Source organism: Balaenoptera physalus, assembly GCF_965194825.1.
Source record: "Balaenoptera physalus genome assembly, chromosome: X".
NCBI lineage: Eukaryota > Metazoa > Chordata > Mammalia > Artiodactyla > Balaenopteridae > Balaenoptera > Balaenoptera physalus.
The window spans coordinates 21,663,807-21,690,774 of NC_138903.1; the positions used below are offsets into that span (position 1 = coordinate 21,663,807).

General features: G+C 44.9%; 1 long non-coding RNA gene and 1 pseudogene across 2 annotated transcripts in view; both read right to left on the minus strand.

The window, feature by feature from the left end:
- Nucleotides 1–26,968, minus strand: part of LOC309653016 — a 633,104-nt gene that overhangs the window by 153,491 nt on the left and 452,645 nt on the right. The gene's annotated exons all lie outside the window — the stretch shown is intronic.
- LOC309652932 (tubulin epsilon and delta complex protein 2-like) lies at nt 2,741–6,978 on the minus strand (annotated as a pseudogene). Its single transcript has one exon. The product of its transcript is annotated as a tubulin epsilon and delta complex protein 2-like (transcript).

Sequence of the window (26,968 nt, forward strand, 5' to 3'; positions counted from 1 at the left end):
TGTGGGAGTAGCCCCTTCCTCAGTTCTCCATCATTGCTCGGCTATTCGCTGGTCTGGCCATGTTTTCCTGTGCGATTCCCTTGCCATGCTTAGATATACACCTATCATCTATCTTTCTCCATCCGCTACGGCTGCTACCACCTCCATCCCAAGGGGTGACAATGATTCTTTGACCAAACTTGAGTCAGTTTCTTCTGAGTTCTCTTTCTGACTATGCCTCAACTGTAGTCTTGGTTCTTGGTCTGCTTAGTTCAGTTTTAGCAAGACTCCTCCTGAGTCAGTTTAGTGAAAACCCCCATCCTTGATATCTGATCAAACTTCTCAATTTCCACCCTCAATATCTCTTATCACCCTGGTCTACCTTCAGCAAGAATCCTGTTGAGTCAGTCTAGCAAGAACCCCACTAGCCTTAATGTTTCCTCTTAGTAATTTTCTGGGCGCCGCTCCCACCCTGCTCCTTGGCTATAAATCTCCACTAATCCTCGTTGTATTTGGAGTTGAGCCCAATCTCTGTCCCCCATTGCAGTAGTCCCCTTCTTGAACTGTCTTCCTTACCATCTTTTACAAGTATCTGAATAATTTTTTATTTGACAGGGGTGAAGGGAGAAAGCAGGAAACTCTAGGTGCTGCGGTGTCACGGGATAGTGGACACACACAGGCTTGGCAGACCTGGGTTTGAAATCTACACGTTTTGCTAACTAGTCCTGTGAATTTGGGGAAGCTTCTTTTACTTTCAGTTCCCTCATTCACCAAGTGGAGATAATTCTACCTATCTCACAGGATGTCGTATGGTTCAAACGATCAAGGTTGTTAACACCTAGTGTGATGTCCAGCACGTAAAAAGCACTTGATAACGTTTTTGTTTGGAAGACCATGTCACCATCATTATCACATGTCACAGTGCCACAACATCATATCTTGGATACATTTTCAAACATAGATTATAACTTCAAAACCTGTAGAGATGCATTAAACTGTAAGCTATTTTCTGCCAAATCTGGAACGAACCCACCTTCCACCACCTTTAGGTATAATTGTGCTTTATTAAAATATTATATCGATACTTGATGTGAAACCAAGGACATTTGAATAACCTTTGTCTCTCCAACCTCGACTGCAATTCAGCTCAGTGAACACTTACAGGAACTCTTCAATGACAGAATTGGAGATCCAAAGAGAAACAGGGATGAGAAGAAATGGTACAGTGGAGAAAGGTCTTTGGGCTTTTCAGAGGTGGTAAACCCAGTGGCCAGGGGGAAAATAACTGTGGAGAAGAATATTCTGTGCATCATCCCACCTTGGTATTTCTACCTGACGCTACCTCCATTCTACCCCTTTGACTAAAAAAAGAGAGAAGGGTTGTAATTGAGTACCTGGTCAATTTTCCTTCTTATTTCTCCTTCAGCAAACTCATGATATACAGAGTTTGAAGGTTGCTGGCAGAGGGATGGGAAAATTAGCATGAGAAGGCCAAGGGCCTTCTGGAAGGGATGGCACTGTCAGCACCAAGCCTTCTCCCTAAGATTCAGAGATGAAGTCTGTTGCAGTGAACCGAGGCAATGCAGACCACACACTGGAGGTAGGGACCGGCAATGCAGTGCAGTTACTATCTGCGGGTAGGTGAGACTGGAGCAGTGGGCTGGCTGTAGCTTTGGATCAGAAGTGGTATTCCAAGGTCTAGAGTATGGGGCACCAATGAACTTGTCCCAGTGCAGTCCTCCTGGGGACAGGCTTAGCCTGGTACAGTGGCCATGTGGATGGGTCCAAAGAGCCCTGGCATCAGCTGCAGTGTTCTCCTGGCCTGGTTGCCTGATGGCCAACTGGTGGTGATTGTAGTGTTCTTTAATGTCAAGAGGGTTCTGACTCCCACAAAGAGTGGCAGGAATTCTCAGGCTGGACACTAAAAATCACAAGGGATTCTTACCATACAAGGGGATGGCAAGAGAGTAGGAATAGATGGACTTCTACTAGTCTGGGCAGGTAAGGGCTTCAGCGTTGCGTTCTGAACAATTCCGGGGGTAGGGGGGGCGGGAGGGAGGGATCACTTGAATTGGAAAGCAAAGTCTGATACCTCAGTTACAGAGTAAATGTAGGGCAAGAAAATACAATATGGAAATATCTTTGCATTCTCAAATGCTAATGGGATACATTCTTATGGTAGAAGTCTCTGGATTTGAAACACACCTTTATGTTTTTTTGAAGCACAGATTTTTTTGGTCTTTTTTATTATGGTAAGACATATGGTTTGGAAACATAAAATTTACCATCTTAACCATTTTTAAGTGTGCAGTTCACTAGTTTTAAATGTATTCACATTGTTATGAGTCAAGTTCTCTAGAACTTTTTTTTTAACATCTTTATTGGAGTATAATTGCTTTACAATGGTGTGTTAGTTTCTGCTTTATAACAAAGTGAATCAGTTATACATATACATATGTTCCCATATCTCTTCCCTCTTGCGTCTCCCTCCCACCCACCCTCCCTATCCCACCCCCCCCTCCCTATCCCACCCCTCTAGGTGGTCACAAAGCACCGAGCTGATCTCCCTGTGCTATGCGGCTGCTTCCCACTAGCTATCTGTTTTACGTTTGGTAGTGTATATATGTCCATGCCACTCTCTCACTTTGCCCAGCTTACCCTTCCCCCTCCCCATATCCTCAAGTCCATTCTCTAGTAGGTCTGTGTCTTTATTCCTGTCTTGCCCCTAGGTTCTTCATGACCTTTTTTTTTTTTTCTTAGATTCCATATATATGTGTTAGCATACGGTATTTGTTTTTCTCTTTCTGACTTACTTCACTCTGTATGACAGACTCTAGGTCCATCCACCTCACTACAAATAACTCCATTTCATTTCTTTTTATGGCTGAGTAATATTCCATTGTATATATGTGCCACATCTTCTTTATCCATTCATCTGTTGATGGACACAAACTGAAACACTATACCCATCAAAAAACAACTCTCCTTCCCTCCAGCTTCTGGTAACCACCATTCTACTTTCTGTTTCTATGAGTTTGACTACTCTAGGTACTTCATGTAAGTGGAATCATAACATCTTTTTGTGACTGGCTTATCTCACTTACCATAATTACCTCATAGTAACCACAGGGTTCATCCATGTTGTAACATGTGACAGGATTTCCTTCCCCTTTTTTAAAAAATAAATTTATTTATTTTATTTATCTATTTTTGGCTGCATTGGGTCTTCGTTGCTGTGTGCGGGCTTTCTTTAGTTGCGGTGAGCTGGGGCTACTCTTCGTTGCGGTGCATGGACTTCTCATTGCGGTGACCTCTCTTGTTGGGGAGCGTGGGCTCTAGGCACGCGGGGTCAGTTGTTGTGGCACGCAGGCTCAGTAGTTGTGGCTCGCCGGCTCTAGAGTGCAGGCTCAGTAGTTGTGGTGCACGGGCCTAGTTGCTCCGCGGCATGTGGGATCTTCCCGGACCAGGGCTCGAACCCATGTCCCCTGCATTGGCAGGCGGATTCTTAATCACTGCACCACCAGGGAAGCCCTTCCTTTTTAAGGTTGAATAATATTCCATTGTATGTGTATACTTTATTTTGTTTATCCTTTCATTTGTCAATGGATATTTGGGTTGCTTCCACCTCATGGCTCTTGTGTGAGTAGTGCAGCTAATTTTTGTGTGTTCATTTTGTATCCTGCAACTTTGCTGAATTTATTAGTTCTAACAGGTGTTTTTTGGTAGACTCTTTGGGGTTTTGAAGTACAGATTTTTTAAAAAGCAGCCTCAGTGTAAGAACAAAATATTAATGTATGGTTGAAATTATGAGTGTCTAAATAGTTCTTGACAAAGTAAGTTGAAACTTCACCAGAGAGAAAATTTATCCAAATTCCAATAAATCTGAAATTCATGGCACCATCAGTTTTCCCCCTTGACATAAAACAAGAGTAGAGTAATTGTATAATAGTTCCCTTTGTCCATTACATAATGGAAGGAAGTGGGCAGCTTTGTCAGTTAATCTGTTATAATATTCATGCCTGTGACATTTTTGTTTTCAGTGACATTTCTATTCCCTTATCCTTCTAGGGAGATTTCTGATAACCATAAATAGTTTCATAATGCCAGTGCAGAGCATAAAGCACTGCGTTAGGGCTTCTGGAGATTTCTGATTACAGTGAGTATATAGTCCATGGTGTTTCAGCTTCACGATTACGAAGTTCACAGTAAGAGATGGTGGTGCTAGTAAAGGAAAAGGTCTGACTTTGAGGTTCACCTTATAGGTCAGTGCTAGGCATCTTCTAATGAGGCTCTTACACATACTGTAGAAGAAATGTATTTGCAAAATCCCACTGCAAAGTAGGACTCTGTTTTTCAACAGATTGTTCGCCTATGGCCGTTCTTCAGTTTGGAGATTGTCGGCATTCTTGGAGGTAAATGCACATGTGGTAGAACCAAAAGCATTCTTATTTTGCTACGATTTGAAAGAGTTACTTCTACTTTGAAAAAAATATTCTGAGACATTGATTCTGAACATTTTGGGACTTGTGGCAACATTATTGGGTTAATTTTAAACGTATCCTATTCTGAATCCATCAGAGTTCTTAGTTGCCAACATCAGAATCTACTCTAGTTAGTTTAAGGAGTTTATTCAAAATTTTAAATAGCTTTTGGAGTCTTGGGGAGGGCCAGAGAGCCAGGCTTGGAGGCTACACAGCTGGAGAAGCAGGCAAAGCACCCAAATGTCCCATAGGACTGTTCCAGAGAAAGCTCCCTGCCTCGGTACTTATGATCCTGGAGGCACCATTCAGCTCTGAGTCCGTGCAACCAGCTCACTTTATCATTATTTTAAAAAATCAACAAATTTGGATTTAAACATCTTATAACAGTCTTTAATATGTAATGGACGATGACATTCCCTTACTGATTGAGTCAGTTTGAGTCAGGCCAACCCCTCATTTTCAAAAGGAGGAATGGAGGCCTAACAAGATGATATGACTTGTGCAAGGTCTTCTGACTCTCAGGCCATTATAGAGGGTGAGGAGGGGGAGGGGACGGGTCTGCTGCAGTCTGTCAAGAGTGTTGAATTAAAAAGACATTGTTGGGCTTCCCTGGTGGCGCGATGGTTAAGACTCCGCCTGCCAATGCAGGGGACACGGGTTTGAGCCCTGGTCCGGGAAGATTCCACATGCCGCGGAGCAACTAAGCCCGTGTGCCACAACTACTGAGCCTGTTCTCTAGATCCCGTGAGCCGCAACTACTGAGCCCACACGCTACAATTACTGAAGCCTGCGTGCCTAGAGCCCGTGCTCTGCAACAAGAGAAGCCAGCGCACTGCCCCCGCTCGCTGCAACTAGAGAAAGCCCGTGCGCAGCAACAAAGACCCAACACAGCCAAAAATAAATAAATAAATTTAAAAAAAAATTTTAAAAAAAGAAATGGTAAAATTTATTTAAAAAAGACATTGTTAAAAAATTAAAAAAACTTTTTTTGGACTCCCCTGGTGAGTCCAATGGTTTGGGTTTTTTTTAATGATTTAAATATATATACTTTCTAAAGTGGTTTTAATGTCACAGAGGTGGCTTTTAAGTGTACAGCAAGAGAAAACAGAGGTAGCTAAGAAAAGGCCCCACCAGCCTCACGTCTCCTGAGCCTGTGGAAGGCCAAGGCAAGCTGAGCCCTGACCAGCAGGTTTAGCAGCCATGAGAAAGGCCCGAAGCTCCTCAGGAAGAGCCAGGGGGCAGTCCCCCCCCCCTTGGAAACCTGGTTTCCTGAGGGGGTACAGGCATCTCTGGGCCCCCGGCTCACCGCTCCAGTGAAAATCCCCTCATTGCCCATTCATTTAATGCCTCCTAGGGAAGCGCGGCTCTCCCCAGCAGTCAGGCTAGGGGGCTGAGGCAGCCTGCCTTTGCTGCAGGTCCTGGGGGACTGGGGGTGGGCCTGGCCACGGGAAGGGCTCAGTCAGCAGGCTTATCTTCTCGTAGGAGGGGAGGAAGTGCTGGCCTCCCTCACAGAGCAGGCTGTGTTCAGCCCGGCACAGCACGAGCCAGCGTGGCCCCAGCGGCTCCTGCTTGCTCACCAGGGGGAGGAGTTCGGCCATCAGGACCTTTCCAGGTGGATCTGCTGGTGCAGCTTGGCCCCCCGCAGCCCGAGGGCCGCCGGGATCTGCAGCTTCTGGGTACTGTGCACCGCTCCCGCAGCCGGCGGAGACGCTGCCCCGCGCTGGCCTGCAGACCCTCCGGGGTGAGCAGGCAGCGGTACTCCTGCATCCGGTCCTTGGGCTCTGCCGTGAGCTCTTCCCCATTCGAAGTCTTAGCAGCAAGCAGGCCTCCTGCAGGTGCCGCAACTCTGCCTCCACCTCGGCGGCGCTGAGCCTAGAGCTGGGCCAGCTTGAAGTTGTCTGCGTTTTCTGCAGGGACTGGGTTTTGGCGGTGGTAGCAGCATCCACAGAATTACTGGTCTGTGCAGAGCTGAGCTGGGCCCACAGGCTGGGATGCACACGTGCGCAGCCCGCAAACCAGAGAGCAGCGTGGTGACCCCAGCCAGCTGGGCTGGGCCACGAGAAGTAGGCAAGGGCCAGGGTAGCAGCCCCAGCCTGCGCTGTCTGGCTCTGCTGAATGTCAGGAGGGGCCTTTGGGGGTCCTGGGGAACCGAGGGGACACTGTCCGTGAAAAGGGTGACAGAGCTGACCCACTCTGGGAAATGCTAGGAGAGAATTCAAGGAAAAAGGGGAGAGGAGCCAGCAGTGACCGGTAACCAAGATGTGTGGTGAGAGCTCTGGATGCTGACTCTGTACCAGGCACAGCACAAGCGCCCGAAAGGCACCGCCTCGTTTAAGCCCTACAGCACCTCTAGAAGCTGCTACTATTATTGTCATCTCCACCAGGAAGACAGATGGGGACTTGGAGACACTAAGTGCCTTGCTCAAGTTCTCACAGCTTGAGAGAGGCTGAGCTGGGGGCCTCAGAGGCCGCTGGCTGAGTCTAAGGTGACTACAGCCGTCCTAGGGGCGCTGACTCTCCTAACGCGGAGAGTGTCGCCACCCAGCAGAGAAAGCCGAGGGACCCGTGCGAGAAGTCTTACCAGCGGGAAGCCTCAGCCTCCCTGCTCTCCACACTCCCCGGTCTCCCCTCCGCCTCCCCCCAGCCTCGAGGCTCAGCCTCGCCGGGAATTCCGGGAAGCCTCGGGCAGCTGCAGCAGGATCCTGTCGGAGAAGCCGGTGCCCAGGGCAGCTCTGTGTCCCTCTGGGGGCTGCAGGCCCCACTCCCTACTCAGAGCCCAGTGAGGGAGGAGGCTCACCCACCCCTCAGGCAGGGCTTCCAGGGTGACCCCAGGAGCCGGCCCAGTCCAGGTCCCACCTGGCAGGGAGAAGAGAAAGCAGAGCCCAGGTCTTCGAGAGCTCATGTGGAGCCCTGGGGCCGGGTAGATAAGTGGATAGGGCACAGGACAGGCCCCAGTGCATCAAACGTGGCACCTTCACAGCCAGCTGTTCCACTCTGCCAGCTTCCGGGCTTGGGCCTCATGGGGTGGCATCCTGGGGCTCCCCTGGCCCACATCCAGCTCAGTGCCCTGCCATCCCTGTCACCCCAAGCCCAGACTCCTGCTGCTGCCTGGGATCTGATCAGGTAGAGACAGTAGTTCCTCCAGTGAGGGTCTGGGAAACCCACCCCTTATCCTTGAGTGTAAAAGCTTCTGGGGCCTGAGGAGCAGCCAACGGGACTATTTGTTGGTCCCTGCGGCCTGGTTCAGGCTTGGTGGCTCCGGCCCCTTCCCCATACAGGCCTGATCCCCCACTGACAGAAGCCTGCGCTCAGGGAGGTCCTTGGCAGGCACCCTGGTTTGGCGGATGCCCCTGGGGGGTTTTGTCTCTGATGCACGGCTGCCAGCCCTGCGTGAGGCACTGGGGTGGGGCAGAGGCTCTGGTGGCAGGGGAAGCGGCCATGGACGCAGACTTCAGGCTGGAGGCCTGCCTTTGTCTCCTTCTCCAGCCTTTGAGATGCCTTTTCGCACCCGTACAGCCTTCTCCAGTGCGTGGGTCAGAAGCTCCAGCTCCGTGAGGTCTGCGGGCTGGGTGTGCATGCTGCAGATGGGGCCTCTTCGTTAGTTTCTGGCCCTGGGGTTGGCTCCGGAGCCGGGGTCTCGGCTGGTTCCCAGGCACGCAGCAGCCGCCGGGAGACTCGCAGGCTCCGCTCCAGCTGCCGCTGTCGCTCGGCACAGGAGTCCAGGGCGTCATGCAGCTCGGCCACCAGCCTGGAAGGGACGCACCCGAGGCTCAGCAGCCTCGGGCCGCGCTGCCTCCTGCCCCCTCCAGGGCGCGGGATCCACCGGCGTGAGCAGCCGGCAGGGTCCAGTGGTTAAGACTCTGAGCTTCCACTGCACGGGACACGGGTTCGATCCCTGGTCGGGGAACTAAGATCCCATATGCTGCACAGTGCGGACAAAAATTTAAGAGAAAAAAAAAAAAGGCATTTTTGGTTGTCATGGATATCATCGCTAAGCTCCTTTCACGAATTTGTCACTGAGACAGTGAGGTTTCGATCTCTCCCCTACTTCGACCTGACTCTGGCACCTTGGGCCACCCCTCTGCCTTCAGTATCCTCATTTCTAAAATCCCTGGAGAATTGATCTTGAGCCTAATAACAAGCTACCATTTATTGAGCGCTGTGCTAAGTGCTGCGTGTGCGCCGTCTCATTTAGTCCTTACATCCACACAAAGAAGCAGATACTTTCATTAGTTTCATTTTATGGATGGGGACACCGGGCCTAAAGGGGTTCAGAGCCTTGCCCAAGGGAGTGAAAAATCTGAGCTGCCATTCAAGTAGAGCACTGGCTAACACCAGAGCACTGGCTCTTAAACACTGCCTCTCCATCTTTATGGAAAATTCTAGCTTTAATACTCTACTGTCCTCTGATTCAACCTTGATACCTCAGTGGGAAACGAGTGCCCTGTTGCTCCTGTAAGACCTATGATCGCCCACTGAACCACACTCTTTCTGGTGTTGGCCTAGCATGATGTAATGGCACTTGTCTCTGTTTAATAGGGAAGAGGTGAGGATGAACGAGGTGATGATTGGTAAGTGTTTGGAGCCTGTTGAAGAAAAGCTTGGTGTTGTAGACTTCCGCATGGGAAAAGAATTATTTTTAATAGGAGTGAGAAACTGATGAGAATTCAGTAGCAAGAACCATGTTGTTTTTAGGTGATGGTCTCTTAAACCAAGAGCTGTAATTTTGTTTAATGATTTCCAACCTGAATAAGCAGTATAACAAGTGAGCCTCAAAATCAGTCAGTCAACCAAAAGGCAAACATTTTTGTAGCCAGGAGATAGGGGAGCTTTACAGCCTTTAAACAATATAATCTGAGAGCACCCCCGCCATTTTACCAACTGGCAGCACAAAATACCTGGGTTTTAATCATTACGCTGTGATAGCTGAACAGCCAGCTGATAGGAAGCTTAACTCTGCTTTATTCCCAGGGGAAAAAATAAGTTTAGAATCATGTGCTGTGTTTATTTTTTTTATGTTTTCAAATTGACTGCAAAGTATTTTTCAAATGCTATAAACATAGCAGTCAAGTAACACCCTCTTTTTTAAAATTTTCTTATTTTATTTTTTTTTGAATTTTATTTTATTTTATTTTTATACAGCAGGTTCTTATTAGTTATCTATTTTATACAATTAGTGTATACATGTCAATCCCAATCTCCCAATTTATCACACCCCCACCCCCACCCCGCCACTTTCCCCCCTTGGAGGCCATACATTTGTTCTCTCCATCTGTGTCTGTATTTCTGCCCTGCAAACCGGTTCATCTGTACCATTTTTCTAGGTTCCACATACATGCGTTAATACACGATATTTCTTTTTCTCTTTCTGATTTACTTCACTCTGTATGACAGTCTCTAGGTCCATCCACGTCTCTACAAATGACCCAATTTCGTTCCTTTATATGGCTGAGTAATATTCCATTGTATATATGTACCACATCTTCTTTATCCATTCGTCTGTCAGTGGGCATTTAGGTTGCTTCCATGACCTGGCTATTGTAAATAGTGCTGCAGTGAACATTGGGGTGCATGTGTCTTTTTGAATTATGGTTTTCTCTGGGTATATGCCCAGGAGTGGGATTGCTGGGTCATATGGTAGTTCTATTTTCAGTTTTTTAAGGAACGTCCATACTGTTCTCCATAGTGGCTGTATCAATTTACATTCCCACCAACAGTGCAAGAGGGTTCCCTTTTCTCCACACCCTCTCCAGCATTTGTTGTTTGTAGTTTTTTTGATGATGCCCATTCTAACTGGTGTGAGGTGATACCTCATTGTAGTTTTGATTTGCATTTCTCTAATAATTAGTGATGTTGAGCAGCTTTTCATGTGCTTCTTGGCCATCTGTATGTCTTCTTTGGAGAAATGTCTATTTAGGTCTTCTGCCCATTTTTGGATTGGGTTGTTTGTTTTTTTGATATTGAGCTGCATGAGCTGTTTATATATTTTGGAGATTAATCCTTTGTCTGTTGATTCATTTGCAAATATTTTCTCCCATTCTGAGGGCTGTCTTTTTGTCTTGTTTGTAGTTTCCTTTGCTTTGCAAAAGCTTCTAAGTTTCATTAGGTCCCATTTGTTTATTTTTGTTTTTATCTCCATTACTCTAGGAGGTGGATCAAAAAAGATCTTGCTGTGATTTATGTCATAGAGTGTTCTTCCTATGTTTTCCTCTAAGAGTTTTATAGTGTCCGGTCTTACATTTAGGTCTCTAATCCATTTTGAGTTTATTTTTGTGTATGGTGTTAGGGAGTGTTCTAATTGCATTCTTTTACATGTAGCTGTCCAGTTTTCCCAGCACCACTTATTGAAGAGGCTGCCTTTTCTCAATTGTATACTCTTGTCTCCTTTATCAAAGATAAGGTGACCATATGTGCGTGGGTTTATATCTGGGCTTTCTATCCCATTCCATTGACCTATATTTCTGTTTTTGTGCCAGTTCCATTTGTCTTGATTACTGTAGCTTTGTAGTATAGTCTGAAGTCAGGGAGTCTGATTCCTCCAGCTCCGTTTTTTTCCCTCAAGACTGCTTTGGCTATTTGGGGTCTTTTGTGTCTCCATACAAACTTTAAGATTTTTTGTTGTAGTTCTGTAAAAAATGCCACTGGTAATTTTATAGGGATTGCCTTGAATCTGTAGATTGATTTGGGTAGTCTAGTCATTTTCACAAGATTGATTCTTCCAATCCAAGAACATTGTATATCTCTCCATCTGTGTCATCTTTGATTTCTTTCATCAGTGTCTTATAGTTTTCTGCATACAGGTCTTTTGTCTCCCTAGGTAGGTTTATTCCTAGGTATTTTATTCTTTTTGTTGCAACGGTGACTGGGATTGTTTCCTTAATTTTTCTTTCTGATCTTTTGTTGTTAGTGTATAGGAATGCAAGAGATTTCTGTGCATTAATTTTGTATCCTGCAACTTTACTAAATTCATTGCTTAGCTGTAGTAGTTTTCTGGTGGCATCTTTAGGATTCTCTATGTATAGTATCATGTCATCTGCAAACAGTGACAGTTTTACTTCTTCTTTTCCAACTTGTATTCCTTTTATTTCTTTTTCTTCTCTGATTGCCATGGCTAGGACTACCAAAACTATGTTGAATAATAGTGGCGAGAGTGGACATCCTTGTCTTGTTCCTGATCTTAGAGGAAGTGCTTTCAGTTTTTCACCATTGAGAATGATGTTTGCTGTGGGTTTGTCATATATGGCCTTTATTATGTTGAGGTAGGTTCCATTATGCCCACTTTCTGGAGAGTTTTTGTCATATATGGGTGTTGAATTTTGTCAAAAGGTTTTTCTGCATCTATTGAGATGATCATATGGTTTTTATCCTTCAATTTGTTAATATGGTGTATCACATTGATTGATTTGCGTATATTGAAGAATCCTTGCATCCCTGGGATAAATCCCACTTGGTCATGGTGTATGATCCTTTTAATGTGTTGTTGGATTTTGTTTGCTAGTATTTTGTTGAGGATTTTTGCATCTATATTCATCAGTGATATTGGTCAGTAATTTTCTTTTTTTGTGGTATCTTTGTTGGGTTTTGGTATCAGGGTGATGGTGGCCTCATAGAATGAGTTTGGGAGTGTTCCTTCCTCTGCAATTTTTTTGGAAGAGTTTGAGAAGGATGGGTGTTAGCTCTTCTGTAAATGTTTGATAGAATTCACCTGTGAAGCCATCTGGTCCTGGACTTTTTGTTTGTTGAAAGATTTTTAATCACAGTTTCAATTTCATTACTTGTGATTGTTGTGTTCATATTTTCTATTTCTTCCTGGTTCAGTCTTGGAAGGTTATACCTTTCTAAGAATTTGTCCATTTCTTCCAGGTTGTCCATTTTATTGGCATAGAGTTGCTTGTAGTAGTCTCTTAGGATGCTTTGTATTTCTGCGGTGTCTGTTGTAACTTCTCCTTTTTCATTTCTAATTTTATTGATTTGAGTCCTCTCCCGCTTTTTCCTTTTTTTTAAAGAGCTCCTGACTTATTTATTTATTTATTTATTTTATTTTTTTGGCTGTGTTGGGTCTTCGTTTCTATGCGAGGGCTTTCTCTAGTTGTGGCAAGCAGGGGCCACTCTTCATCGCGGTGCGTGGGCCTTTCACTGTCACGGCCCCTCTTGTGGAGCACAGGCTCCAGACGCACAGGCTCAGTAGTTGTGGCTCACGGGCCTAGTTGCTCCGCGGCATGTGGGATCTTCCCAGACCAGGGCTCGAACCCGTGTCCCCTGAATTGGCAGGCAGATTCTCAGCCACTGCGCCACCAGGGAAGTCCTCTCTCTTTTTCTTGATGAGTCTGGCTAAAGGTTTATCAATGTTGTTTATCTTCTCAAAAAACCAGCTTTTAGTTTTATTGATCTTTGCTATTGTTTTCTTTGTTTCTATTGCATTTATTTCTGCTCTGATCTTTATGATTTCTTTCCTTCTACTAACTTTGGGTTTTGTTTGTTCTTCTTTCTCTAGTTCCTTTAGGTGTAAGGTTAGGTTGTTTATTTGAGATTTCTCTTGTTTCTTGAGGTAGGCTTATATTGCTAGAAACTTCCCTCTTAGAACTGCTTTTGCTGCATCCCATAGGTTTTGGATTGTCGTGTTTTCGTTGTCATTTGTCTCTAGGTATTTTTTGATTTCCTCTTTGATTTCTTCAGTGATCTCTTGGTTATTTAGTAACGTATTGTTTAGCCTCCATGTGTTTGTGTTCTTTACGTTTTTTTCCCTGTAATTCATTTGTAATCTCATAGCGTTGCAGTCAGGAAAAATGCTTGATATGATTTCAATTTTCTTAAATTTACTGAGGCTTGATTTGTGACCCAAGATGTGATCTATCCTAGAGAACGTTCCGTGCGCACTGGAGAAGAAAGTGTAATCTGCTGTTTTTGGATGGAATATCCTATAAATATCAATTAAATCTATCTGGTCTATTGTGTCATTTAAAGCTTGTGTTTCCTTATTAATTTTCTGTCTGGATGATCTGTGCATTGGTGTAAGTGAGATGTTAAAGTCCCCCACTATTATTGTTACTGTCGATTTCCCCTTTTATGGCTGTTAGTATTTGCCTTATGTATTGAGGTCCTCCTATGTTGGGTGCATATATATTTATAATTGTTATATCTTCTTCTTGGATTGATCCCTTGATCATTATGTAGTGTCCTTCCTTGTCTCTTGTAACATTCTTTGTTTTAAAGTTTATTTTATCTGATATGAGTATTGCTACTCCAGCTTTCTTTTGATTTCCATTTGCATGGAATATCTTTTTCCATCCCCTCACTTTCAGTCTGTATGTGTCCCTAGGTCTGAAGTGGGTCTCTTGTAGACAACATATGTATGGGTCTTGTTTTTGTATCCATTCAGCAAGCCTGTGTCTTTTTGTTGGAGCATTTAATCCATTCATGTTTAAGGTAATTATCGATATGTATGTTCCTCTGACCATTTTCTTAATTGTTATGGGTTTGTTTTTGTAGGTCTTTTTCTTCTCTTGTGTTTCCCACGTAGAGAAGTTCCTTTAGCATTTGTTGTAGAGCTGGTTTGGTGGTGCTGAATTCTCTTAGCTTTTGCTTGTCTGTAAAGCTTTTAATTTCTCCATCAAATCTGAATGAGATCCTTGCCGGGTAGAGTAATCTTGGTTGTAGGTTCTTCCCTTTCATCACTTTAAATATATCATGCCACTACCTTCTGGCTTGTGGAGTTTCTGTTGAGAAATCAGCTGTTAACCTTATGGGAGTTCCCTTGTATGCTATTTGTCGTTTTTCCCTTGTTGCTTTCAATAATTTTTCTTTGTCTTTAATATTTGTCCGTTTGATTACCATGTGTCTCGGCGTGTTTCTCCTTGGGTTATCCTGACTGCGACTCTCTGAGCTTCCTGGACTTGGGTGGCTATTTCCTTTCCCATGTTAGGGAAGTTTTCGACTGTAATCTCTTCAGATATTTTCTCTGGTCCTTTCTCTCTCTCTTCTCCTTCCGGGACCCCTATAATGTGAATGTTGTTGTGTTTAATGTTGTCCCAGAGGTCTCTTAGGCTGTCTTCATTTCTTTTCACTCTTTTTCCTTTATTCTGTTCTATGGCAGTGAACTCCACCATTCTGTCTTTCAGGTCACTTCTCCGTTCTTCTGCCTCAGTTATTCTGCTATTGATTCCTTCTAGTGTAGTTTTCATTTCAGTTATTGTATTGTTCATCTCTAGTTGTTTGTTCTTTAATTCTTCTAGATCTTTGTTAAACATTTCTTGCATCTTCTCGATCTTTGCCTCCATTCTTTTACCAAGGTCCTGGATCATCTTCACTATCATTATTCTGAATTCTTTTTCTAGAAGGTTTCCTATCTCCACTTCGTTTAGTTGTTTTTCTGGGGTTTTATCTTCTTCCTTCATCTGGTACAAAGTCCTCTGCCTTTTCATCTTGTCTATCTTTCTGTGAATGTGGTTTTTGTTCCACAGGCTGTAGGATTCTAGTTCTTCTTGCTTCTGCTGTCTGCCCTCCGGTGGATGAAGCTATCTAAGAGGCTTGTGCAAGCTTCCTGATGGGAGGGACTGGTGGTGGGTAGAGCTGGGTGTTGCTGTGGTGGGCAGAGCTCAGTAAAACTTTAATCCACTTTTCTGCTGATGGGTGGGGCTGGGTTCCCTCCCTGTTGGTTGTTTGGCCTCAGGCGACCCAGCACTGGAGCCTACCTGGCTCTTTGGTGAGGCTAATGGCGGACTCTGGGAGGGCTCACGCCAAGGAGTACTTCCCAGAACTTCTGCTGCCAGTGTCCTTGTCCCCACGGTGAGCCATAGCCACCCCCCGCCTCTGCAGGAGACCCTCCAACACTAGCAGGTAGGTCTGGTCCAGTCTCCCCTGGGGTCACTGCTCCTTCCCCTGCTTCCTGATGCACACACTACTTTGTGTGTGCCCTCCAAGAGTAGAGTCTCTGTTTCCCCCAGTCCTGTCGAAGTCCTGCGATCAAATCTCACTAGCCTTCAAAGTCTGATTGTCTAGGAATTCTTCCTCCCGTTGCCAGACCCCCAGGTTGGGAAGCCTGACGTGGGGCTCAGAACCTTCACTCCAGTGGGTGGACTTCTGTGGTATAAGTGTTCTCCAGTTTGTGAGTCACCCACCCAGCAGTTATGGGATTTGATTTTACTGTGATTGCGCCCCTCCTACCATCTCACTGCGGCTTCTCCTTTGTCTTTGGATGTGGGGTATCTTTTTTGGTGAGTTCCAGTGTCTTCCTGTTGATGATTGTTCAGCAGTTAGTTGTGATTCCAGTACTCTCGCAAAAGGGAGTGAGCGCAGGTCCTTCTACTCCGCCATCTTGAGCCAATCCTGAATAACACCCTCTCTTAAAAACGATATGTAAGCTCCTTGGAAAATACAAACTGGGCTTATTGAAAGGAAGTTAAGTGTGGGGACCTGGCTTTCAGCTCTTCTCATGCTCAAAGGAGCCAACAACACATGCTTTGGGCTAGATCCTACGTCTCCTAACACCAATGCCATTCCTCCCTGGGGCATTCATTGCTTCAGACATTTTGTCACCCCTCAGGCCCCAATTTCCATTAGATCTCCCCTGCTTTCTCTCTCAAGGCACCTTGAACTTTCCCTTATAAACTTATCCATAATTTTTCTTCATTACTTGTTAATGCTCGCCTCTCCCACCATACCATAAATTCCATGTATGTGTACCCAGTACCAAATGCAGACTCTGACACATGGTGAGTGCTCAGTAAATATTTGTGGATCTGTGTGTTCCTGTGGAGAATGGGGAGGAATGGATGAAAATCTAAAAAACAATTTTAATAGGATTGAAAATCTTTCATCTTTCTGATCTCTTCATAAAAACGCATGTTGCCCAGCTAGATTGCAATTTTAGAAATTTGTGCTGCAGGAGTCGGTGTGGGATGTCTCAAGTTTGTCTTCATGTTACTGAACCAGAGTTGGGTCCACTTGCCCATGCTCAGTAAAGCCAATCTACTGACACTGGGTTGTGGTGAATAAAGTGCAGTGTTTATTGCAGGGTGCCAAGCAAGGAGTCCAGGTAGCAAATGCCTAAAAGACCCAAACTCCCTGAAGGCTTTCAGGGAAATGTTTATAAAGACAGGGTGAGGGAGGGGGGTTGTCGGGTATGTGATCAGCTTGTGGACACTCCTCTGATTGGTTGGTGGTGAAGTAATCAGGAGACAACATCATCAACCTTCTGGTTCCAACTGGTCTGTGCTTGTGGGCAGCATACAGGTAACTTCTTCCAACTGGTGTGAGTTTCAGTATCTGCAAAACAGCTCAAAGGACGTGGCTCAGAATATTATCTATAGCCCTTGAGGAGGAATTAAAGGTCCTTGACTTTGTTTAATGGCTAAACTGTTATTATTTTGTCTTGCTTGACTGTTTTCCTTTCTTTCTGCATTTTCTCACTTCTCCACTTAAGTTTATTCTTTGACAAAAGTTTTTCTACAGGCAAAAGGTAGGAGGAGGACATGGGGGGAGTTCTGTTCTGGGAAGGCCCCGTAGGGTCCTGTTCGGTTACATTCAGTCCTCTGATGCCACTTAGTTCATGCCCAAGATACATGCATATGTATACAATGCAGTGACCAAGAAAGGGGGATTTACAGTCAGAAAGATCTCAGCTCAAATCCTCCCACTATTGGCTGGTCATGTGATTTTAGGTTATCATGGCAGCCATGAAAGGGTGCCCCTCTGACCTCCTGCTTCGGGAGCATAACTGAGGGCCCAGCTCCTGCCCCTCTGGATTCACCGCTGCATTTGCACCTAAGCTGCATTTCCCATGGGCTGCTCCCAGCCAATGAGTAAGCGCAGTCAGAGTACTAGTGCAGGCCATCCCAGGGACATACGGGACTCCTCCAACGGTCCACCTTGGCTGGAGGACTCCTCACTGGCCTGGCTGAGACTTTCCTAGAGGTCCTTCTAAGTCTCCTCCACAGGGTCCAGGCTGGCATCGCCACCTGAAGGTGCGCTCTGCCTTCTCCTGCCCCCCTCCTCTGAGCCTTTCCCTGGCAGTTCCCCCCATACGGTTCTTGCACTTCTTTTTTTTTTTTTAACATCTTTATTGGAGTATAATTGCTTTACAATGGTATGTTAGTTTCTGCTTTATAACAAAGTGAATCAGCTATACATAATACATATAGCCCCATATGGTTCTTGCACTTCTGATCCCATCTTGGCATCTGCTTCTTGGAGGACCCAGTGAATTAACACAGCTAGTCACCTAACCTGTCTCTGGCTCCATTTCCTCATCTGTTAATTCCCTTTAGGGTTGCAGAGAGGATCAATGTGAATAACCTCGGAAATGTGGCCGGCATCCTGCACACAAGAGCTATCATTCATTCCCAGCTTTTTGCCTTCACATCGCCCACTCCTGCTTCTTCCTATTGACTGTCTCTATCGCAGTATCTTGTAGCTCTTCCCTTCGGTTCTCAAGGTATCAACTTGCTCGATGCACCCCTCCCGCCCCCCACAATTCCCCTGTGTTAATACACTAACAAGAGGAGTGTTTTAACATGAGCCCTCTGTGGCATAACCTGTAGTCATTGTAAGGATAGAACAGCTTAAAAAAATCATGAAATGACGATGTATCTTTGGCTCCCTCCTAAGTCCCCTTTCTGCCTCTCTTTCTGTTCTGACTCCTTCAGTGCTGGGAGGAATAGACTTTAGCTGTCTCTTCTCTGCTCCCAATAAAACCCGTTGTCACGGAGGACGAACCAGTGAGGATGCCTCGTGTCTCTTCTGTATTTAGCTGCCTATTCCTCCTGCCCATAGGATGGGCCGCCCTGGGCAGCTAAGGGTAGGAGCAATGGCTCTGGATCTTCCTTTAAGCACTTCATTCCCAAATGGCAGCCCCTCCTTTCTAGATGGGGCCTGAAGTTCTACTTGCACCAACGTGGTGGCCAAATAGAGTCGATCTTGCTTATCTCTGCTTCAAGCACAGCGCGTAGAAGGCTCTGCTTGGTAAACAGGATGGCCTTAGTGTAGGCAGCTGATGGGCAAAGTCCACCCTCTCCTCGGCTGCTGGAGCCCCTCAGAATGTCTCCTTTGCTGTCCAGACCTCTCTGGGCTGGCCCATGGCAACTCATAAATGGCCTGATCCTCTAGGGCAGACCTGCATTAATTCAGCTGGACTTCTGAACTAGGGCTACACTGAGTGTCTTCGCTTAGTTCTTAGCTGAATTGAACTTTCTGAACCTTCTGGAATCTCCCCGAAAACACCCAGCCCTAACCCTTCCTTTCAGTATTTTCTGTTGCAGCACTACATATTAGAGTTCTCGGCAGTGTTTTACCAAAAACCGCCTTCCTCTGTAGAGCCCAACATCCCGGGAGCTCCTTTAAAATGGGCTGGGAGGACCGTGCGCTGCTTCTTGGCCTTTGGTAAGATGCTATTTCCGAGGCCTTCAGGACTCCCACGCCTGGGCTCATTGCCCCACCCAGAGTTTGACAAGTGAAAAGTTGAAAAACAAAGAATGATGAGGCAGAGAGTAAATGCTGCTTATTGTAAAAAGTCAAACCGTAAAGAAGCCTAGGGAGCAGACATTGTGGTGCTCCACCCGTATCTCTTGGCCTTCACCGTTCCCATGCATGCTAGTGGCGTCCTCCTCCAAGCCCCCGTGACTGTCATTCTGAGGGCTTCCTTGGGCTTGCCCAAGCACAGGCAGAATGGGCAGTAAATGCCCCACGAGTGGCTCTCAACCATTGATGGCAGAAGCTGGTATATAACTACTCCGTCTTCCTTCCCCCTAGGGTGGGATGAGTCTAAAGCAGGTTCTACACCAATTTCCAGTTGCCTCAGTTGCCCACAGTGATGACCTGCTCGCTGACACACCCCCACCTCCCTCCTAGTGCTTCTTGAGTCTCTCTCTCATTTCAACTACTCGCATCAAATCCTCATCTCCAGGTCTGCTTCTAGAGGAACCCAACCTAGAACAGCCCATATACTATACAATATTGTCTGAAAATAGCCCTTCACATTGCTTACAGCAATGAACTCCCATTTTTTTTTGCCCGTATACCTTCCTTAGTATGCACCCCCATTATATTCATACTTGTTTATTTATAAATGATATCCTTTCATTAACCAGTATATTAAGTCATGGGCTATACCTTGGGCCAGCTTTATATCCATATTTTTAATAGGTACCTGGATAATTTTGAGTTCTTTGAGCAACCTCTTTTCAGATCTGACTAGATGATCATTGTTTTGACTTCAACCGAGGTGGACAAAGAAGGTTCTAGAAAGTGGAGAAATGCATCATTTATTGCATTGTGAGAAGGAGAACTCATTTTCTGGTTGTTTGATTCTTCTTGCCTTATTAATATTATTTCCAAGCAGGGTTTCCTTTCTGGGATTCTTCAACATGCCTTTCAACTGAGGAATTCCTACTCTGTCTTCAAAATCATTTGAGGATTCTTGTCTTGTGACTGTCTGACCTCCATACAGGGGGAGAGTGGTGGCATGAATCTATATATTACCTACTAGTTGAGTTTATTTTCTTATTCTTTGGATCAAAAATAAATCCAGTCGAAGTTAGCGTCTTTCCTTCCCCTGCTGCAGTGGATCATCTTGACCACCCCTTGAGATGTGCACCCCTACTTTGGGCGCCACTGGTTTGCTTGCATCTGTTCCGCATTCCTCCGCCTGTTCTTCAAGAGCCTCCCTGCCCTGCACCCACCTCTCCAGGACACCCTGTTCCAGTCAGTGCAGCCTCTCCCCTCCTCTAGCCCTTTGTTTGTTCCCAGTTCTGACGTGAGCCCTCCCTCCCGCCCCAGTTCCATCCATGGTGTTTTCATCTTTCCTTTCCCATGGGCTTCCTCACTCTGCTTCAGACCCCTGGAACATGTCTAGCCCTCACCCCACTGTTTTTTTTTTTTTTTAATGCACCACCTACTTATTTGTCTGTAGCTGGGCTCTAACAGCTGCCCACAGGCTAGAGCCACTTGAGTGCAGAGAAGACAGAGAGCTAATTGGAGGTGACGCTTAATCCTATTAAGTGGCGCCGGATCCTACATCCCATAACCAGCCCAGGGGCCCGAGGATCCTCTGGGCTCTGCTCTGCCGGCTCTCCCAGCGTCTGTCTCCTCTGGTAACTGGCTGGGGAGTGTAAACATTAATTGGTCTGTGGCACGCAGGTAGTAAGGAAGCCATAGAGAAATTACTCCAACTCCTAGCTGAGAGGATAGAACAGTGCCGGGCTCAGGGTGAATTGGGCTACGTTCCTCCTGGATTACAGCTTCTGTTCTGCCTTCCAGACTGAGTCAAACACATTCATAATAAGACTTTTTTTTTAAGCCCACATTTATTTTTTGAAACTAGATCTCCCAAAGCATAGAATTAACCTACTTATTTTTTTTACAGCTTTATTAAGATATATTTCACATACTATATAATTCACCCATTTAACGTGTACAGTGGGCTTTAGTAAATTGACAGAATTGTGCGATCAATTCATGTGATGTTCAGTTTTACGTGTCAGCTGGGCTAGGCTACAGTCTCCAGTTATTCAATTAAACGCTAATCTAGGTGCTGTGTGAAGGTGTTTTTGTAGATGTGATTAAAGTCCACAATCAGTGAACTTTAAGTAAGGGAGATTATTTTAGATAGTCCAGGTAACCCTGATTCAGTCAGGTGAAAGGCCGTAAGAGCAGACCTGGGGTTTCCCAGGAGAAGAAGGAATTCTGCCTACAGACTGCAGCTTTAGCTCGTGCCCGGGAATTCCAGCCTGCTCTTCCTGATGGCAGGCCCTATGGATTGCAGACTTGCCTAGCCAGCCCCATAATCGCATAAAGTAACTCTTCATGCAATTAGAGTCCTAACCACTGGACCACTAGGGAATTCCCTAAATCTCTTAATACATGTCTCCTATCATTTATATGTCTCTGGTTGAACCCTGATTGATACGAACCCACTTTGAAAATACAAGAACAAATTTCCATTTTCCATAGGAGCCTGCTTTTCTTTTCTGGGATCTCTTGCAATCTTCTACCCTTTTGCTCTGTGTTCTTAAGGGTGTTCCTATCTTCCCTCCTGCCCGCAGGGGCTAAGTCTTGGATTTAATCTTCACTGTATATAGGTACGGTCAAAGAAATTTTCACCACCACCAGAACAGTTTGTTTGGACTCTATTTGAAATCTTTCCTGTTGCGATTTCCACTAGAAGGTAAATTCCATGGGGAAGGGGGAAGGATCTTAGTCTGTTCTGCTTATTAAGATACCTCAAGAGCCCAGAACTGTGCCTGACACATAGTAGATGCTCAGTAAACGTTTGTTGAACGAATGAATGCCCACAGTGACTTGTAAACTTGAAAGAAGGAGAGGGTCTTCTTTTACATCCTCCATAAAAGCCTAGCAGTGTAGAAGCATCGAGGTACTTGTGGTAAATCACAAAAATGACCACAAATCCTTCCCTTCTCCTAAAAGCTGGAGTCTATTTCTCCATCTCTCAAATCTAGGCTTGGCTATGTGAATTGCTTTGGTCAATAGGACATGAACAAATGTGATATAAGCAGAGACTTGAAAAGCGCTTAGGTATTGGGGCTTGGAATTGGAACTCTAACGTGACCATGAGCTAGCCTGCTAGTGGGTGACAGGCTACACAGAGAACCAAGGCATCCCATCTGACAGCGTACCAACCACCAGACATGTGAGTGAGGCCATGCTAGATCATTCAACCAGCTGCCAAACTATAAGCTGAACACAGACACGTGAGCCAGTCCAGATCAGAAGGACTGCCCAAATAAAATGTTTGTGGTTTTAAACTGCTAAATTGAGGTCATTTTTTACACAGTAATAGATAAACGATACAGTACTCAATAAATTCCCAAGTTCAGATAAAGATACATCATCCCAGTTCGCAAATATTGTGTGCCTGCTATATGCCAGGCTCTGTGCTTGGCACCAAGAATAAGAAGATTAAAAGATGTGGATCTTGAAAGCCTCCTTAAACATGACACCAAAAAACAAGTGACTAAAGAAAAAAATTTGATAAATTGGATTTCATCAAAATTTAAAATTTTGGGGCTTTAAAGGGCACCATCAAGAAAGTGAAAAGACAACCCACAGAATGGGTGAAAATATTTACAAATTATGTGTCTGATAAGGGACTTGATTCCAGAATATATAAAAAACTACCATTCAATAATAAAAAGTTAACCCAATTTAAAAATGGGCGAGGGATCTGATTAGACATTTCTCCATAGAATATATACAGATGGCTAATAAACATATGAAAAGATGCTCAACATCATTAGTTATTAGAGAGAAGCAAATCAAAACCACAATGAGATATCACTTTACATCTGCTAGGATGGCTATAGTAAAAAAGACACACAATAGCAAGTGTTGGCGAGGATATGGAGAAATTGCTGGAGGAAATGTAAAATGGGATAGCTGCTTTGGAAAGCAGTTTGGCAGTTCCCCAAAATGTTAAACACAGAGTTACCATATGACCTAGTCTGGATTGTACTCTGACACCAGTCAACCAATTCTCCAGTTCTCCGGACACCAATTGGATGTCCAGCAATTCAATTTAATTCTGACACTAACTACCTGGAGTTAGTGACAGATTCCACAGATTTAAGGGTTCAGTCCCACAAGACTGCCCCCGATGCCAGTTCAATGTCCTGGGCCACCCGTACTTCTGGCTATAAATTGTAGGTCCCCACGACTCCTCCTTAAGTTCAATAGTTTGCTAGAATGGCTCACAGACTGCAGGGAAATACTTTACTTACATTTATGGCTTTATTATAAAGGATACAACTCAGGAACAGCCAGATGGAAGAGATACGCAGGGCAAGGTATCGAGAAGGGAGGGAGCATAGAGCTTCCATGCCTTCTCCAGGCACACCACCCTCCCAGCAAGTCCATGTGTTCACCAGCCTGGAAACTCTCCGAATCTCATTGTTCAAGCTTTTTTATAGAGTTCCATCTCCAGAACCACCTCCCTTTCCCAGAGGGGTTGGTGGGTGGGGCTGAGAGTTCTAACCCTCTGGTCACTTGGTCTTTCTGGTGATTGGCCCTATCCTAGAGCTATCTGGGGGGGGGGGTGTCCCACCCTAAGTCACCTCATTAGCATACACTCAGGTGTGATTGAAAGGGGCTGGTTGTGCATAGCAAAAAAAAAAAAATCCTATCACTCAGGAAATTCCAAGGGTTTTAGGAGCTTTGCCAGGAACTGTGGGCAAAGACTAAATATATTTTTGTATTATATCACACCCAGAAATTCCACTCCTAGATATATACCCAAGAGAAATTAAAACATGCATCCACACAAAAACTTCTATGGGAATGTTTACAGCAGCATTATTCATAATAGCCAAAAAGTAGAAACAACCCAAATGTCCACCATTTGAAGAATGGATAAGCAAAATATGATATATTCATAAAATGGGATATTATTTAGCAATAAAAGGAATGAAGTTCTGATAAATGCTATTACATGGATGACCCTTGAAAACACTATGCTAATGGAAAGAAGCCAGACGCACAAACAACATACATCGTATGATTGTATTTAGATGAAATGTCCAGAACAGGCAACTGTATGGAGACAGAAAGTAGATTGCTGGTTGCAAAGGGCTGGGAGGGTTGGCAGGAGTGGAGACTGACTGCAAATGGCTACAGGGCGATAAAAATGTTCTAACATCAGTTTGTGGTAGTCGTTGTACAACTCTGTGAATATACTAAAAGACATTAACTTGTACACTTTAAATGGATGAATTGTATGGTATGTGAATTATATCTCAATAAAGCTCTTTTCACAAAGTTGAGCAAGTTGGCCAAAGGCGAACAATTATTAGTAGGTAAGCTGGGTTGGGACTTGAGTCCAGGTCCTATCTGCACCCTGTCTTTCTTTCTGTTTGTATCTCAGATATGCCTAACATATTTATTTATCTCAAGACCAGTGTGCATAGAAAAATGCATAATAATATCTAGCACATGTATAACAATGTTTTATAATCCACCTTCTTTTTTTAACTTTAAAATAGACTGCGAGCACTTTTCCATGTCATGACATAGTCTTCTACCACATAAAATTTAATAGCTACGTAGTATCCCATTGTATGGCTGAACCTTAATTTGTCCAACCAGGTCCCTGTGATTTGAATGGTTTCTAATATGGGGCTATTATCAAACTCAGTGCTATAAACAGGCTGGTGGGCTTTCTATTTTTGACAGCGTCTATGGCCTTTTTTCACTGACCAGTATAGGGTTTCTCTCTTTGTAAAACTTTTTACTAAAGCACGATGTACATATATAAAAGTGTCCATATCGTTAAGTGTACAAGTGGCCGTGTTTCAGAAACAGCACCCCTGTGTAACCAGCATCCAGCTGAAGAAACAGAACATGACCAGCACTTCAGAAGCCCCCTTCTACCCTCCGTATCTTTTTTCCTTTTTCAGTTGAATATCAGGTGGCAGGACTTCAAATTGGCGAATCCAACACCCCCCTTTGGAGCAGAGCCAGTAAAGATGTCACAGATTACTGCTTAACGTGCACTTGTGTCTCTCTATTCTGTTTGTGCCTTGGCTGTCCCGCTTTCAATGCTTTGATATCTAGTAATCTTAATCGTCACCTGAGTGTCACCTCGACCTTGAGTTTCCGCGTTTTGGGTAGCTTCAGGAGCTGAGTGGGCAGCTGGCGAGTTAAGCTGGCATGGGTGAGTGGCATGACCAGGCATGTGGTGCCATCTTCCCCGCCCTACACGCCTCACAGTGCGTGTAAGGAGGGCCTAAGTGGTTGTGAGCGAGGGCCAGACGTTCTATACTAGTGGATCTCGAACTTGGCTGCATATTGGAATCCCTGGAGGGCTTTAAAATATAATGATGCCTGAGACCCACCCCCAGAGATTCTGACTTAATTGGCTTGGGGTATGGCCTGGACATGGAGATTTTTTTAAAATACCCAGATGATTCCAAAATGCAGCCAAGGCTGGGAACCCATGCTGTACACTCGGATTCTCTTTGGCTTTTGTGGGTATACTGCTTGGGGTCAACATGAGCTGAAGATTAAATGCCAGGTCTCATTGGCTCCATAATATTTTTGTAATTCACTCCAACTTTTTTTGGCTTTCTTTAGAGGGTTTGTGCAATACTATTTTGACAAACATCGCACTCTCTTAGATCGAACTGACATTCTCTAAGATGGCTGTGGGTATACCAGGTCATTTAGCCTGAATGGGAATTAAGATGTCTTAAAACAATGATGAGTTACCAGAGTCACTCCTTAAGCATATTTATGTGTTTTCCTGTCTCTCCTGCTGATGATGTGCCTTCGTGTAATAGTGTGCTCACCGGAAGAAACGATGGTCTCAGATGTGTAAATTACACAAGGGAAATTTGCAAGGCCATCATGCCTGATCCATCTAAATTGTTCCCTGTTTCCTGCAGAGGATGCGAGCCTTTAGAAGGGCACTCTGCAGGCAGGGGGGACTTTCCCAAACAGAGGCCCAGAGAGCATACTTGAAAGATGATTAAACAAAGTTTCTTTTATAAGTTACCTTCAAGAGGGAAAAGGAAATACCTGGTTTATGAGCCAAAACCAATGGGCTGAGCAAATATCAGACAAAGGGAAGAGAAAGGAGTTTGAGCAAAGCGAGAAGGGAGATGAGTCTGGAGTAAGTTGCTGCTTCCAGGGTGTGAAAGACATGTGGCTGATCCCCAGTAGAGGGAACAACCAGCTAGCTTACCTGGTGGGGTTGTTGGCAGGTATAAGCAGAGCTACCTAGGTACTGAGGCACAGGGAACACGAGCCAAGTGTCATCCGTGTTAGACAGAAAGGGTAGTCAACAGTGAAGGCAAGAGTGCAGATATGGAAACGCCTCCTGATTCCCAGGGAAATGTCATGCTTTCCTCAATTTCACCCTCCTAAATGTTTGCACGAGAATGCTGAAGCATGGGCTGGAGTGCCTAGGAACCCCATCCTTTCTCAAGGAGTGCTTGGTGGACGCTGGCCAGAAGGTCGGCTCCAACAGAGCTCAGAGTTGATGATACACTTTCCCACATGATTTCGAAGCAGTGGTGGGTTCTGTCTTGTATTTATACAACCAACGGAAAGAATCTATTTTGGAGAAAACAGGCAAAGAAGGGAGCTGAGGATAGTAATTTTGTACCCTGCTCTGTAATTTAGTCTGGTATTCTCTGCTGAAGGAGAAAATAGTCCCTGTGTTAACAGACAGTAGACGATGAGAGAAAGGTGGATCAAGGAATTTGGACCCTGGTCCTGGAATTTGCAATGTGTTAGGAAGAGAGGAAATACTTTTAACTTTTTTCCCCATTTTAAACATCATAGAAAGACATTGCTTATTTGTGGAGGAGACAGATGTACAGATTCAGCTATAGGTGGATGGATAGATAGATAAATATAGCAGGGTGGGCAGTGTAACAACAGATAGATGAGAGGAAGTGAGAGTATTGGCCAAGAGCATAGATTCTGAAGACAGACTGCTGCCTGTGACAGTCACAGCTGTCACTGACTAGTAAGTGACCTTGGGCAGGTTATGCAACCTCTCT